The following is a 13700-nucleotide window of genomic DNA, read 5'->3' on the forward strand; positions in this document are numbered from 1 at the left end:
AGATGTCACAGACGGTGGGTGGGCCTCTAGCGTGACTGACTGATAGACGGACAGACTGTCATTCTCCGAGGTCACCTCAAATACTAATCACACACAATGGTATGGACCTGAAAGTAACAAACAAAGTCCCAAAAAGTGCGTGGCGAAATGTCATGACAGGCGGAGGTTTCACTAACACTGACGCAAGCTAATGAGAGAGCCAGAGGTGAAGCCCACGTCGACCCGTCGCCTGACGTCGGGCGCCGCTGATTGATGCGCTCCGGTCAAATGAGGCAGCAGCCTGAGTGATTTGACACTCGTGTGGCAGTGACACACGCTAACGCTCATCGGTGTTGATGGGCCCCGGTCGCCGGGGCCCGCCCGCCCCACTTATTTTTAATCCCTTGTTCTTTTTTATTCCTGCCTCGGCTCTTCTCGCTCGTCTCCTTGCCACTTCCGATCAGGGTCGGGGAGACGGAAGCCCTCAGGTGCTCGCTTATTAAGCATCGGGAGACGAGACGAGATGAAAGTAATAACTGGAAGCCGGCGGCCGGCAATCGGGTGGGCTTTCCACCGTCTGACCAAACGTTGGCTTCAAAATACACATTGGCGAGCATTTGGACTTTGACGCGACCTGCGGTGTTCTCATTTTCTATATGTGTGTTTTGTACTTGAGTTGCGTGCCTCGAGGTAAGAAAGAGCGAAAGTTGTAGCGCTGGTAAGTCAAGCAGCCGCGTATCATGGCGCGATCTGCGTGGCGCTGGCAGGGCCGGGCCCTGACAAAGCTAATTAGAACGGGACATGATACAGCACTCACAGCGCATTACGTGCTCGCCTGACAGCGGCGCAGCTGAGCGACGACAAGGAAGACGACCGAGAGTACACCGCCGGCAGTGACGATAACTGTCGGACGCGTCGCCAATATGCGTCTCGTCAAGATGGAGAGCTGTCACCTTTTGTTAGTGTGTGCAGCCGGCCTGCTTATTTGTGTACACAGAGGCTCTCGTTATAAAAATAATGAAGAAAGCAAAGTCCAACCTAGTTCAAATAAGAAACTGTCGACAGTCGGTTGCCACAGCTTGTTTGCAGAGTTGGTGCTGCTATGTGAGAAGAATCCAACAGGTGGCGTAAGACTCCTGCAACAACTCAGCCGGCCATATTTTGATCTTTAAGCAGCTTGAATGAAAAACAAATAATGACATCGACTTCAGCTTCTACATGAATATGCACATAATATACAACATAACATATAATAGTAATAATGTGTTCAAAAGTTGCCTCACAGAGGTGCAATAAAAAAGACAAAATAGCAAAAACAGACAACCAAAAAGAACCCACAAAAACATACCATCAATCTTTAAAGGCAATTTTGAACAGCAACATTTTGACGCATGCCAACTTGGGCAGCAAGTTTTTTTTCCCACCCTAAAGAACTTGCAATAGTGAGAAAATCCTCATGACAGTGCTGAGGTGGACGCTGAGACTTCAGGCATGCAATCTCCAAAATCTCTAAATGAAATGTTTAAATTGTGTAGAATGTTAATAATATTGGGCCAAATTCGTATTTGAATGTTTTTTTTTTATTTTGCTACTTTGTATAAAAAAGTGAGAAGCAGCGGCCTGGAGTAATACACACCAGCATGCGTTGACAACGCTGTGTTTCATGTCTCTGTCACCTGAGACCGAGAGGCAGGCCTCACAGAGCCAGGACCGCATCCAACACTCACGCAGCGAAGGTGTGGGCAGATGAAAGCGCTCTGCCGAGCGGGGTGGGGCACCGGGGGGGGGATCATTTCATTCCAGGCATCCAAAAACAAGTCTTGTTTTCATTTCTACGCAGCGGCGCTCTGCCTTTTGTTTCTGATAAGATGTATAAATGATGAGCTGCCTGACAAAGTGAGGCAAAGAGGTGGCGGGGATGAGGAAAGGGGGGCCTCAGGCGGCGCATCAGTCATGCTAGCCCTGTCAGCAGGTAACTGATGGGGGCCCTACAGGCACAAAAAACCCTTTTAAGCAAAAGAGGGGGCGGAACTGAAGCTGTTGTCGGCGGACTCCTTTTTAACGGACTCTTTAAAGCTGCCGCTCTCAAAATGGGGTCCCCCGGGGGCCCGCGAGCCACAACTAGGAGCTAGCCTGTAATAATGATCATTTAGGAAAAGTGCACTGTGTGATATAAAAACAAAAAAAAAGCTCCTTATAAGCTTATCTCTGATACGCAGGATGAAGAGCAACGTTGGCAAACGATTGACGGCTGGCTGAGTCATTCAACATCAAAACACTGGTACACGTTGAAATTGGAAAAAACATTTTGAAACAATTGCATCATGCAAGATTTTTGCTCTGGCGAATTAGAAGGGGGGAAAAAAACATTTGTTAATTCAAGTTGACATGTTTGATATTTTCATTGTGTATTTTGGGTCACTTTAGAAAAAGTCATCAAATAATGCCATATATATATATATTTTTTGGTAAGGGTTAAAAATTGCTGCAAATCGATGGCGTCATATAAGTGTTGTGAAAGAATTCCCATCGCTCGACCAGGCCCAAAGAGGATGATCTCACCGCGTGAATAAATCTCTTTTTTATGTGCTTTTGAACGCAACGTTTAGCTTTATGGTTCTGTTTTGCTTTCGTCTCGCTGCTCTCGGAAGCATCGATCTACGTCGCAGGCCAAGATTGACTCCGCACGTGTGTGACTACTACGACAGATCTCGAGACCAAATTTCGCCTTATGGTGACGAGCCGAGCATCGTCTGTACGGAATGGTAGTTTAGTGGTGAAAGCTAGCATGATCCAAAATGAAACATTTTTATCTTTTGCTTGAATGAAAGTCAAATTTTTGTTCAGGTAGGGGCGGGTGTTGATGGAGCACCTTCTGCAGCACAATTACCAAAGTGTCGGCATTAAACTGATGAACGAGTGCTTTATGTGTAGGAACTGCTGAAATTTTAATATGGCTCTCATTAGGCACTGCCAGAATGTCTTTGCGATGGCACCGTTCCAAGGTCACGCCAGAGGCTCAGAAAAATAAAACATGAAGATAAATTAAAAGTGCCTCCATCCTATTGACGAGAAGCAAATAAAAAACACCTAAAATGTTTGAAAATAAAAAGCGCAAAAAAAAACCAATAAAAAATGGATTCCGCAAATGTATCGAATTAAAAGAGAAACAAACGCACTAAAATTGTGAGCAGAGTGAATCAACAGGCGGCCCGCGGGCCGAATACGGCTTGCTGAAGCGGCCAATGTGGCGCCAGACACATAAAGGTAAAATAAACATCAAATAATAATGTTTTTGATTTTATTTGAGGGTCCGGCCCCCAAGATGATAAAATTCTGGCCCTTGACCGCCGGCCGGCCGGCGCACGACTACCCATCAGCCCTCCAACAACAATAGTGGCTAACGCCATCATTCATGACACATTGTATAAACAGTGTAAGCCATCAGTGGTGCCAATCAACGTGATTGATTGCGGGCCGCCTCGAGTGAGGAGTGACGCGTCAGGAAAAAGTTGTTCTTTTCCTTTTTCTTTTTTCTTCTTCTTCTCCCAAGCAGCAGATTGGAGGGCTGCCACAGAAAGCGGTGATTAATGTGCTCTCCACGGGTAATCCCACACCCCGGGCTAATGAAGGAGGAATCTATCACAGGGCAGATGTCACCGTGACAGCGCTCCAAGTAGCTGGGAACAATTTAGTTTCTTTGCCGTAATTGTTCCTGAAAAGTCCCGATGTGTCGGGAGTGAGGAAAAAACACGATGACGCTTCAAAGTACAAGCGCGTCCGACTGCATCATTTAGCGCTCGTGTGGCAAAAAAAAATCAATGTTGACCTCTGATCACAAGGGATGTACACATGGCTAGCTAGCAAGAAACTAGCGTGGCAACGTCAAATACAAGAGCGCTAACGTCAACAACCACATTTTTATTTTTGTCATCAAATGGAAAGTTTTATTGCCGTCAAATATGAAAGCGTTAACAACATTGTCAGCAAGGCCGTAATAAAACTAACGACGCGCCGCAAAATCTGCCTGTTGATTAGTCGTCACATGCTACTCGTGAATCAATTGGCCGCCGCAATTTGAGCGCCGGCGCTGGCTTTAAAGTTTAACGACACGCTTTACGAGGCGCACTCCAACGTCGGCCGGCGCCTCCCGACCGGCCCGCTCGTCATTCTAATTGCTGCTGCCATTGCGGACGGACAACATCCACCTCCTCGTGGTCGTTTCAACAGAGGGGCCGGGCAGAGGTCGCGCAAGACCTTTTGGGAACATTCTTGTCTTGAGCCTATTTGCGTTTGGCTCGCCTCAAACCAAAATAGCAGACCGTCTCGGCCCTTTTGGAGAGTTTTTTTTTTTGCGGGTAGCCTGGTAACGTCTCACAAAGTCCACGTTGCTTGGGGCGCTCTCTTCCACAATGGAGTTCACGGCACGCATGTAAACATGAGCCAAAAGACAGGAAACACCTTTGCGCGGGTGTTTCTCCGCTCGGGCCGAACAATGACTGACCCGCTCGTAGCCGCAAAACAGAAGGGCTCGACGTGCAGCAAGGTGACACCATAATAAATATTGTATTCCGTCAGCCCGCCGTGCTGTCAGTCCGCCGGCATCAAACATCTCCTGCAGCAAAGGATTCCTTTCAAGTGTACGCTAAATGATTCATGTCGCCGGCCGCATTGTTAAAAAGGCCACTTAGGGGGGCAGCGCTTGGCTTGTCTGAAAGCATACTGCGCTTGTTCACAAATACAAGGGGGGGGGGGGGGTTGGCGCTGACGGGACAAAAGACTCAAATTTGGACATAAAGAAGCAAGCTAAGTAGCTCACTTTGTTTTCAAGAAAGTGTCTCAGCTACTCTCGGTCGGAACAAGACGCAGAACAATTCCGTAGCGACATGTGAATATAGCGTCGGAGCTTTTGATTTCTAACTTCGTAAGGCTCAATGCGGAGTCCAAACACATTTCCTGCCTTTGCAAAGCACAAGCGAGCGCAATTGGAAACGATGCGGTGTCACAAAGGCGAGCAAGCTGCTTTGTCTGCGCCAAGCTCACATGAATCCAAAACATTTGCACGTTGACAACATGATGGATGACGCGCGGTTAAGTGGTTCGCCTGTCGCGCAGGCTCGCAAAAGCACAAATACAAATGGGTGAGTTCTCACGTGGCGTCAAGCGCTGATGTGCTACTAATTAGAAAATGAGACCGCGTCAAAAGCGTGCCTGGTGTGCGCCGATGTGCAAATGCTCTGCAATCGTTCATATTAATGAGCCTCAACGCCTTTCAGGTCTTCAAGTTGTCTCGACCGATAAAACGACCAGACTGTATCACTCATTTTGGGTTATGTTTTCAGTCCAATTAAAAATACATATGTGGGGAGGGGGGGGCTCTATTTTTCAAATAGCGTGTTATTAGCGTGACACTCGCGCATTGTTTTCGTGCCTTTTGGTGGCCTTCAATTGTCAAGGAGTGAGCTGAGTAGTTTCATTTGGATAGAAGTAGAGATTTGTCGCCATCTTGTGGCATTTACAGGCAATTGCAAATATTTTGCTCTATTTTTGTAAAGGACCAAAATAGACATAGTGGAAAAAGATGGTGAAATGTAAATAGGCCGGGGTTCACCATATGTTTGGAAAACGCAATAATAATCTGATCCGGAAGGTAAAAAATGATTCAGTGGTTTGTGCGACGGAGGATCCACGCCGTGGCAGCCTGAGCGATGCGGCTCACTTGGGCTCCAGAACAAAGAAAAGGACCCCGGTGCCGGATAAATTTGTCAACGTCCTCGAGCCTTCAGGTGCCAGCGTGCCCTAGCTCGGCCCAGCCTGAACCGGACCGGCCTGACCCCGACCCCCTCTCTCAAGATAAATACCTCTGTCAACATTCACCTTCAGTCCCTGGACGGGTGCAAATTCAACTTGTCATCCATCATCCTTCTCTGTCATTTTCCTCCCCCTTCAGTAATGACTTTCGGACCTTGGCTCTTTTTTTGCTGTAAGCCATGCTAATTCATTTTCACCTTTCTGACTGCAAGGTGTCTTGATTTTACTCGTAACGTTATTAGCGGGATCTGCACGAGGGGGGGCGTCTTATTAATTGTTGTTTTGGTGTCAGAGGCGCCGTGTGCACCCGCTGATTTAATCATCTAAATTCACCGCCGTGGGAGCTCGCCTGAGCGACGCGACATGGCCGCCATTGCCGACGTAACGCCGATTAGCCAAACTGGGATGTTCATCGCATGAGCGTCGCACTTTTGCTCGTCACGTCTTGAAGGATGGCTTTGAATTTGAAGTTAGCAGGTTTATGTTCATTTTCATTTTAGACTACAGCTTGATTATAATTCAATTATTCAAAACTTATCTTATATAAAAAATGTATAAAAACGTTTTACAAAATAAATGGCCACATGAGACCGATTTATTTTGCGTGGGGGGCAAATGAATGCAACAATTTGCTTGGTGATCCAGATTGAAAGGACTCCATGTCAGAGACATTGATAAGCAGCGAGCTAGCGTGTCCTGACTAACGACTCGGGGGGCCTGGTCCCTCACAGGTACCATCTTGTTTGCCTCTGTCCCTCAGGACCTCGGCCCCCCAGAGACCTGAAGAGGCTTCTTTCTCCTCACCTGGCCACCCGCTCGCGACTCCTCTAATGACGAGTGCGTCTGCTCGGCCGGCCTGCCCTGCGTTGCAATTAAGTCGCGCGTGCGTTGAAGGCAAAACACAATGTTGGTCCCAGTGGGGCCCAAAGCTGCAAACTAGGCCTGATTAAGGTGGCGTCAGTCGATGACCTGAGGGCCAGCGACGGACTTGATGCTCACCTGTAGTGAGCCAAGTTTTTTGGAGGGGTGCAGCAGTGACACGTTTGAATCATTTCGACGCGAAGCGAGGCAACAAAGACGGACGGATCCATAGACAAGCCACGCCGACAACGGGCCAAACACTCGGAGCTCGTGGGGCCGGCCGCCCGTTAGTTTGCACGCACTTCATGTCGGATGTCCTCAACCGCGGGGCGCCCGGGCCGACCCGCCGGCCGCGTCATGTGCCAAAACACGTTTGTGTCACTTGTCAGTCTGGATGGCGCGGCGCGTCACTCTGGACATCTGCGCTACTGTATGTGACAAGGAGGAAGCTCCCGAGGCCGGCGGGGCGGCCGGCTGGCCACCGCGACGCCTTCCACAAATATACATGCAGTCATTTTGTATCTCGACTCAATCTTCCCCATCATAATAAATGAAAATGCTGCTAATGTACCAATATTGCTTTAGAAGGTACTTTTGAGTCCTTTTTTTTGACTGCCACTTGCCACAGTCCGCCTTTTGTTCAAATGCAAGTAAAAAGCTCTGGTGCGCTTTGCAAACATGACTACAAGGGAAGACGTGCTGTGAAGCGGGATGAATAATGGAGTGATTCCCAGAGAAGGCGGCACTCTTGGTGGCAGGAGGTTAATATTCTCACATGTCATTAGGTGGCCGGGCCCGAGTGACGGCTCATTGAATCGGGCAGCAAATGATTTCCTCATGCCGCGGAGAACGGAGAGCTTCAAAGTGAAGCGAGAGGGGGGGGCGAGGTCAAGACAAGCACTCCGCTTTGATTAATGAGCGTAGCTCGGCAGAGGTTGCCGGTAGGTAAGAATGTGACGCCGAATTGGATGTGAAAGCGGGGCGGCGACTTTAAGCTGGATTTGACCCGGCTACAGAATTCAGTCCCACGCGGCGCGCACCGTCACCGTCGGGCTGACTTGATGGCTTGTGACGGCCAAACTCACACACCCTCTGGCTCGTGTAGTCACGGCTTTTCACTTGTTGCCTGACAGCTTTAGCAAATAGTTGCACGAGCACTTAGCCATACTGGACAGAAGTGTCCGTCTAACCTCCAAAAATGAAACACTCGTGATTGGAATTTGTTTCCAGATCACAAATATCAACTTTTGAAAAACATGGAGGTTTGGATTAAAAACCGGATAGGAATAAAAATACTTTATTTACACAGCCCATATCAGAAAAAGTAGAACTAAACTGTCCACAAGTTTCAATGTCCAAATTCTTCTCCCCTCACCGAGTCCTTTGAGGACCTTCCGGCAGTAATAAGTTTCACTCCGTTTGTAAACAACAAAAGTCCTAATCTCCTTGATCTCCGACTGTGAACAAACGGCGAGGAATGTGATGTGAGCGACGTGCCTCCTGGTCGGCCGGCCGGCCAGCCGGCGCTAAACACCAGCGAGGACAATGTGTCGCTCACACACTACAACAACAAAGGAAAAACGCAGACAAGGCAGCTGGAAAAACCTTTTAATTAGCGCTAATTAGCTTAGCGGAAAATGGTCGGCGGGCTAGAAGGGATTCGTCAGCGCGTGAGAGATCAGAAAGATGGGAGGTGCTCACGTTTCTTTTTTTTTTGTGCTGAGTCAAAAACTAATAAGGAGGCCGATAATGGGACCCGTGAGGGTAACGGCCCAGGTGGCGACACGTAATCCTCGCTCGGGGCTTCAACTTTGTCCCGTTTGTCACCCATCGGCAGTGTCTTTCTTCAAGAATATCACAATGGTTTTCTAACAAGAAATAAAACGACGTAGCAATTCCGAAACCGGTCAAGGAATGTCTAATTGCTGGTGACATTTTCCCTTCAAAGTGCCTTTAAAGTTACCATTAGCCCCCCCGCCCGCTTCCGTTGCGGGCGAGGTGGTCTTTCTTGTGCAATGGAGCCAGCGGGCCGTGAAGATTGTCACTTCAAAGCTGCACCGGGAATACGTCGCCCGTGTCAAACTGGGATTAAGCCTTTTTTCTTGCGCTACTTCCGAATTGGGCCCATTTTGGTGATCAGCGCAGACAAAGCCCACCGTGTGATTTGAAGTCTCATTCACTATTGTAAATAAGCAAGGGGGGAGAAAAACAAGCCCGCCCGAGTGTCATCTGGGCTCGACCTCCTGCGAGGAACCGGGCATATTGCATCATCTTACTCATTTTGCAAAATCATGACGTTGGATTTCAAAATTTTTCACGACCCCCACGCCTGCTCGACCATTTCTCACAATAAGGCACATGTTAGCGGCGGAGAGAACTTGCTTAAAATTCAATCCACTTTGGCGTCATTATCATTCATCAAGATAACGAATGACTCCTTCAGAGTATGGTAATTATCGTTTGATAAATCATCAGCAGAAAATTAACTGGACGTCAAAACATTCAGGGGGCGAGGAAGGGGTGATGAATGGAGGATGATTGCGGTGATAAATTGCGTTAATCTGGCCGCTGTGAATCCAGCGAAACGGCTAAACAGCTCAAGATGGATGGGGCGCGCCAAAAGCTGCAAGGTCACAGCGCCGGGCGGCCGGCGCCCCAATAAAAGAAAACCATGAAAGTATGCGGCCGACTCCAACAGAGGCCAATTTAACTAACGTTGATTTTGACTTATTAAATTCAAAGGATGAATCCATAACGAAACCTTGTTCTCCAGGGAAAACTAACATTGTGACGACCAGCTGGGCTCCCTCTAGTGGTATGTGAAAGAATCACATGCAACATTTGACTGGGTAACTTTTGCCATATTTAAATGAGCATACGGGCAACTGCACATTCCCTGGTCAGTGACGAAAATGTGAATAATCTCCGGCCACACAAAGTATTGGCTAAGTGACAAATATTCCTTTAATGTGGTCTGCAATGGGTGAATGCTCTTACGGTGAAACCATCAGCAATTACCTCCCTGTCAAAGCTGCAGGTGACAGATTCTCCCCCCCTCATCACCACCACCACCACCGCAGCCCGAGCGAGCGCTATCATCAAGCCAACATGAGCTTCATGTGACGGCAACTAAATCAACAGCCCTGACAGACAAATGGGCTGCCTTGGAAAAGCTTGGCCCATCAGGCCCTCCTGGGAGGAAAGAACCAGCTGAGGAGATGAAATAGGACAGATTTTGTATGTACGCTCTGTTTCCAGAATATGAGAATTCAGAATGCGGCGCGTCCCTTTCATCTTCTGCCAAGTTGCAGTCATCATTTTTACCTTGGGCTAGCTTTGCCCTTACCGGCCGTGCAAAAACAGGAAGTGCAGAGGAAGTGCGTGCGTGTGAAGCGGACAGTCATCCCTCACGCACGAGCTCGATGGGTCAGCGGTGTTTCAAAAAGGTGCACTTGCATGTGAAGGGACGCCGACATTCTAGCGTAATTGCCTCGCTCGCGGCCGGGCCGACGCTTAATAAGCCGAGTTGTTGTTAGCGGCGTGCGAGTTTGGAGTGGAGATGCGAGAAAGTGTAGCTCCAAAGCGGCGCGCATACCTTCGGCCACACGCCACTTTTCACACCCAGGCCACACGGCAGCATTCGACTCCATCCCGGTGGCGTGACACAGCTGCGAAACACTTGCCGCCACTCTTTCACCTTTTGCCCTGTTGAACTTTGGCCCCCACAACACGCATACAGTCAATTCCGAATATTGAACTGTACGTTCGGGATCAAGCCCAAATTTTGGAGTTACAAGCACCAAATCAACTTGACTCAAAAAGTGGCCGTGCCTTGAGGCCATCGCGATCCGCAACTGGAGGACATCTCGCCGGGATCCGAAAGCCTCATCAATAACTTGCTTGGTAGACGTTTGTCAATACAGTTTGAAACGCTGCGGCGCTACTCCTCGTTTGTCACGATTATTGCTGAATTTTGAAGCTGTCGCGAGCGCAAGCGGCGGGAGATCGATGAGCGTGCGCCGACGCCTTTGGCTAACGGCTCGCTCGCGCCGGCAAAATTGCCTCTCCATCTATTAGCTGTCCGTTGAGCCTCGACGTCGGTGTTAGCGTTGAGCTGGACTATCATTTTGTGCCTCCGCCTTGTTGATTAGACCTGACAAGGGCACGTCGCTAGCGCCGAATTCCACGCAGATTGCTAATAAATACAGTTATGAAAGAAGATTTACACGGCAGGAAAGCGCAAGTGTCTTGGCGTAAAAAGGCAACAATGGCGATCGCTGCAAAAGAGCTTGAAAGTTAAAGCTGATGGATGGCTTGTCAAAAAAATAATTGCGGCGCCCAGAAAGTGGCTCTAGGGGGGAGGGGGGTCTTGCAGCCTCGAGAGCGTGATGGGAAGTGACAGTGGTCTGTCAAGACGCAATGGCTGCCCACAGTCGTGTGAGGGGCCGGCAGAGAAGGCAGCACAGCGGGAAAGCGCCGTTAATACCTCGACAAGAAAAGGAATCCGGCTGTCACACCTGCTCGGCCGCTCCGGGCCGGGTCGGACGCAATACGGCGGCGATGGAATACGGCGCGCCGGGGTCGGCCGGCGGGTACAAATCAGCCACGGCAACGGTGCTTCCTTTGCTTGTGACAATTCATTAATCACTCTGACAGGTCCGACCTTATTACACGGGATGGTTGACACTTGAGCAATTGGATTGTCAACGGTATCCTATTAGAAATGCAATTCAAATTGAATCCCGGCCCTCTTGTTGTAATTCCCACAAAGCCTGTTATCTTTTTTTTCGGGCGACCTTGAGAACCAAGCGCACCTTTCCCGAGATACGCGCTCGGAGTAAACATACATACAGCTTCCTCCAGGAGCTAAGTTTAGCCCGGGTCGTTAATGGAAGTGACTTTTACAAAACTCAAATTAACAAACGATTTGACTCCGATTGTCCAGATGGACTTGTTTGTGAATTGACGGACACGGTAAGGCGGCTGATTGGTCAACATCGATACGCGTGGCGCCAGCTGATCCATCCTGACTCGGCCCGTGTCGCGAGAATGACAGTTGGGCAAATGCGTCGCGATGCTCAACGCTCGCGGGTGACCGCTAGGAGTCCTAATTACGAGCTCGGCGAGAGAATTAATGACCGAGAGGTGGGAGCGGCAGCTGGGCAACCGGCGGGGACGGCGCCACCTCACCGCCTGACATTTGCTCACTACCGGACCACCTGGTCGCCCTCGCCGACGCGTCCCGCTGACACACGAGTCAGCCAAGTCGCACGCTCGCTATCTTGATGACCTGCCGTTTAGAGCAAGGAGGTGCCCTGATGTGCGAACAAGATTAGCAAAAACATTTTAGCATGGTACATCATTGAGTACAGGTATACTATATTTAGCCAGTTTTTGAAAAGGATGTCAATTCTGACTGGAATGAATATTCTATTGTGTATCTCTGAAGCTTTACGGAGCAGCAAGTGATCCATTTTTTTGCTCCCTCCCGTGACAGTAGCAGCGAGCCAAGCTCAATGCACTTTATATCCGATCAACGGCACTTGATGATTTGCTGCCGTTTCCAAATGTCTTTTCTATGAAAGCAAACGGCCGCGGCTACTTGTTAATAAACCCAAGGTCTTCCTCGTTAAATGCGTCACTCTGGGATTTACATGCGCGAGCGGGCGGCCATTCCTTGGCTTGAGCCAGAGGTCACTCTGATTTATGAACGTCTCATCTGGCAGACGGCGGCTGACGTCAAGTCACTTTGGGTGCCGCGTGCGCACTAAACAGCTGCTACAGCGCCGTTAGCATTTTATATTTTCAACCCAACGCGGGTCTCTTTTACGTCAGCCCAGGGTGGACGGTGGTGGCCACGGCCCTCTCGGTTCCCACCTCTGCACGCCCATGCTCAATGGCTTGTCTTCCTTACAGGAAACAAAGGCTGAGTAATTTTGCCATGTTCCGGTCGTATGACACAAGTGGCGGCCAAGCATCTGAGTGCGCCTGCCAGCGTGTGCGCGTTTCACCTCCCGGCGGCTGTCAGTGTATTAATCACCGGTGATGTGCGCTGCGACGGGACGGCTGCAGGAAATAAAGACACGGCGGCGGTGGCAGGTGTGCCGCCCTGATGTGACTCCATCAGACAAGAGGCTCGCTATTGACAGGGTGAGAAGGGGGTGGGGGGGGTGATGGCTGCTCAGGCAGGCGGGGAGGCAGCCATCACTCCTCCTCCTCCTCCTCCTCCTCGTCTACGCTCAGTCACCTTGGCTCTGACGCAATGTCATCAAAGTGTAGGCCATTATTCCCGCCCGCCACCTCACAGGAGCATTACTTCAACATGGAGGGAAGGGCTCAATGTTAAGCCCAAGGACAATACGTTAGCAGCGGTTTGAAAAAGAAACAAAAATCCAGACCAACGATGACCTTTGTCATTTACTTCTAAAAGGACGGCAACTAAAGTATATGATCTTAATCGGTAACTTTGGCCTGATTTGAGTGACCAAAGTTTCAGATGAATGACAAATCCCCAGAGCGTCAACGCTGAGACTTGGCCTCCAGAACAGAGCAGGCGGCTTGTTTAAGAAACAATTAGCAGCATACGCAAAGCGATCCGCAGCCGGTGCGAGTGCGCCGAGTGCGGCAATGGCGGCGGCGGTGGCGAAGGGCCCCTTCAGCGTTGATTTATCGCGCTGTCACCTCCGCAAGGCAACATAATTAATAGGAGCGCCCACTTCTAATTCCGCCCACTTCCGCGGCCGGCGGATGGCTTTTGATTTATGACGGCCCGGGACTTTGCCTTCTATCACTTCATTTGCTCGTTATTTATGCTGATGAGCAATTTGGTGGGGTCGCCGTCGTCGTCGTCTCGCTCGCGCCTAATCAAAGAGAATTAGGGTGAACTGCATTATTTAGACGCCGCTCGTTCATCTTGGCCTTCCACCACATTTCAGTTTAGCGTGTTTGCAGCTATTCTCTCATCCTCTCCTTTTTACAATTTTTTTTCTGGGATAGAAATATATTTTCCTCCTTTTTTTTTTTTAACTTGATGGGCAGTCACTCAACTT

At 49.4% G+C, this 13700-nt stretch overlaps 1 protein-coding gene across 3 annotated transcripts in view; it reads right to left on the bottom strand.

Annotated features, from left to right (window-relative positions):
* Window positions 1-13700, bottom strand: part of dbf4b (DBF4B-CDC7 kinase regulatory subunit) — a 49778-nt gene that overhangs the window by 5987 nt on the left and 30091 nt on the right. Inside the window, exon 5 of one of the 3 annotated variants that reach the window (XM_061304807.1) lies at window positions 1018-1155. The exons of the other annotated variants lie outside the window; for them this stretch is intronic. The gene's annotated coding sequence lies outside the window, so the exon portion shown is untranslated. The remainder of the gene's footprint in view (window positions 1-1017; window positions 1156-13700) is intronic. 3 annotated transcript variants of the gene reach the window in all.

The sequence above is a fragment of the Syngnathus typhle genome, linkage group LG18, assembly GCF_033458585.1.
Source record: "Syngnathus typhle isolate RoL2023-S1 ecotype Sweden linkage group LG18, RoL_Styp_1.0, whole genome shotgun sequence".
NCBI classification, from domain to species: Eukaryota; Metazoa; Chordata; class Actinopteri; order Syngnathiformes; family Syngnathidae; genus Syngnathus; species Syngnathus typhle.